Below are 3207 nucleotides of genomic sequence, written 5' to 3' on the forward strand. Positions count from 1 at the left end.
ACAAAACAACAAACGTGACTAACCTGCAACAGTCCTGTGTGGCCCAAACGCTAACACAGGAAACAAACACCCACAAAACACCAGTGAAACCCTGGCTGCCTTAGTATGACTCTCAATCAGAGACAAACGATACACACCTGTCTCTAATTGAGAATCATACCAGGCCGAACACAAAACCCAACATAGAAATACAAAACATAGACTGCCCACCCAACACTCACGCCCTGACCAATAAAGACATACAAAACAAGAGAAAACAGGTCAGGAACGTGACATAACCCCCCCCTTAAGGTGCGAACTCCGGGCGCACCAGCACAAAGTCTAGGGGAGGGTCTGGGTGGGCATCTGACCACGGTGGTGGCTCAGGCTCTGGGCGAGGTCCCCACCCCACCATAGTCACTCCCCGCTTCCGTATCCCCCTCCCAATGACCACCCTCCAACTCAACCCACCTAAATGAAGGGGCAGCATCGGGATAAGGGCCAGCACCGGGATAAGGGGCAGCAGCTCCGGGATAAGGGGCAGCAGCTCCGGGATAAGGGGCAGCAGCTCCGGGATAAGGGGCAGCAGCTCCGGGATAAGGGGCAGCAGCTCCGGACTGAGTGGCAGCTCCGGACTGAGTGGCAGCTCCGGACTGAGTGGCAGCTCATGACTGGAGGGCAGCTCATGACTGGAGGGCAGCTCATGACTGGAGGGCAGCTCATGACTGGAGGGCAGCTCATGACTGGAGGGCAGCTCATGACCGTAGGGCAGCTCATGACCGTAGGGCAGCTCATGACTGTCTGGCGTCTCTGGCAGCTCCTGACTGGCTGGCGTCTCTGGCAGCTCCTGACTGGCTGGCGTCTCTGGCAGCTCCTGACTGGCTGGCGTCTCTGGCAGCTCCTGACTGGCTGGCGTCTCTGGCAGCTCCTGACTGGCTGGCGTCTCTGGCAGCTCCTGACTGGCTGGCGTCTCTGGCAGCTCCTGACTGGCTGGCGTCTCTGGCAGCTCCTGACTGGCTGGCGTCTCTGGCAGCTCCTGACTGGCTGGCGTCTCTGGCAGCTCCTGACTGGCTGGCGTCTCTGGCAGCTCCTGACTGGCTGGCGTCTCTGGCAGCTCCTGACTAGCTGGCGTCTCTGGCAGCTCCTGACTGGCTGGCGTCTCTGGCAGCTTCTGACTGGCTGGCGTCTCTGGCAGCTCCTGACTGGCTGGCGTCTCTGGCAGCTCCTGACTGGCTGGCGGCTCTGGCAGCTCCTGACTGACGGACGGCTCTAGCGGCTCCTGAATGACGGACGGCTCGGGACAGACGGGCGGCTCTAACGGCTCGTGGCAGACGGATGGCTCAGATGGCGCTTGGCAGACGGATGGCTCAGACGGCGCTGGGCAGACAGATGGCTCAGACGGCGCTGGGTAGACGGATGGCTCAGACGGCGTTGGGCAGACGGATGGCTCAGACGGCGTTGGGCAGACAGATGGCTCAGACGGCGTTGGGCAGACAGATGGCTCAGACGGCGTTGGGCAGACAGATGGCTCAGACGCCGTTGGGCAGACAGATGGCTCAGACGGCGTTGGGCAGACAGATGGCTCAGACGGCGTTGGGCAGACAGATGGCTCAGACGGCGTTGGGCAGACAGATGGCTCAGACGGCGTTGGGCAGACAGATGGCTCAGACGGCGTTGGGCAGACAGATGGCTCAGACGGCGTTGGGCAGACAGATGGCTCAGACGGCGTTGGGCAGACAGATGGCTCAGACGGCGTTGGGCAGACGGATGGCTCAGACGGCGTTGGGCAGACGGATGGCTCAGACGGCGCTGGGCAGACGGATGGCTCAGACGGCGCTGGGCAGACGGATGGCTCAGACGGCGCTGGGCAGACGGATGGCTCAGACGGCGTTGGGCAGCCGGGCAGTTCAGGCACCGCTGGGCAGCCGGGCAGTTCAGGCACCGCTGGGCAGACGGGCAGTTCAGGCACCGCTGGGCAGACGGCAGACTCTGGCCGGCTGAGACGCACAATAGGCCTGATGCGTGGTGCCGGAACTGGAGGTACCGGGCTGAGGGCACGCACCTCAGGGCGAGTGCGGGGAGGAGGAACAGGGCTCTGGAGATGCACTGGAAGCCTGGTGCGTGGTGTAGGCACTGGTGGTACTGGGCTGGGGCGGGAAGGTGGCGCCGGATATGCCGGACCGTGAAGGAGGACACGCGCTCTTGAGCACCGAGCCTCTCCAACCTTACCAGGTTGAATGGTCCCCGTAGCCCTGCCAGTGCGGCGAGGTGGAATAGCCCGCACTGGGTTATGCAGGCGAACCGGGGACACCACCTGTAAGGCTGGTGCCATGTACGCCGGCCCGAGGAGACGTACTGGAGGCCAGATACGTTGGGCCGGCTTCATGACATCCGGCTCGATGCCCAACCTAGCCCTCCCAGTGCGGCAAGGTGGAATAGCCCGCACTGGGCTAAGCACGCGTACTGGGGACACCGTGCGCTTTACCGCATAACACGGTGTCTGACCAGTACGACGCCCTCTCACTCCACGGTAAGCCCGGGGAGTTGGCTCAGGTAACCAACCCGGCTTCGCCACACTCCCCTTTAGCCACCCCCCAAGAAATTTTTGGGTGAGCCTCTCGGGCTTCCAGCCTCTCTTACGTGCTGCCTCCTCATACCAGCGCTCCTGGGCTGTGGCTGCCTCCTTCTCCTCCCGAGAGCGGCGATTCTCTCCCACCTTAGCCCAGGGTCCTTCTCCGTTGAGTATTTGCTCCCATGTCCATTCCTCTTCTCTCCATTGCTTTTGTTCCTGCCTTCCTTCTCCAATCCGCTTGGTCCTGGTTTGGTGGGTGTTTCTGTCACGGCTGTCAATGTCGTTCTCCTCCTCAGACGAGGAGGAGCATGGATCGGACCAAGATGCGGAGTAGGAGGTATTCATGATTTTAATGGCAAACCAACAAACACTACAAATAAACAAAACAACAAACGTGACTAACCTGCAACAGTCCTGTGTGGCCCAAACGCTAACACAGGAAACAAACACCCACAAAACACCAGTGAAACCCTGGCTGCCTTAGTATGACTCTCAATCAGAGACAAACGATACACACCTGTCTCTAATTGAGAATCATACCAGGCCGAACACAAAACCCAACATAGAAATACAAAACATAGACTGCCCACCCAACACTCACGCCCTGACCAATAAAGACATACAAAACAAGAGAAAACAGGTCAGGAACGTGACAC

The sequence above is a fragment of the Salvelinus alpinus genome, chromosome 33 (genome assembly GCF_045679555.1).
Source record: "Salvelinus alpinus chromosome 33, SLU_Salpinus.1, whole genome shotgun sequence".
Lineage (NCBI taxonomy): Eukaryota > Metazoa > Chordata > Actinopteri > Salmoniformes > Salmonidae > Salvelinus > Salvelinus alpinus.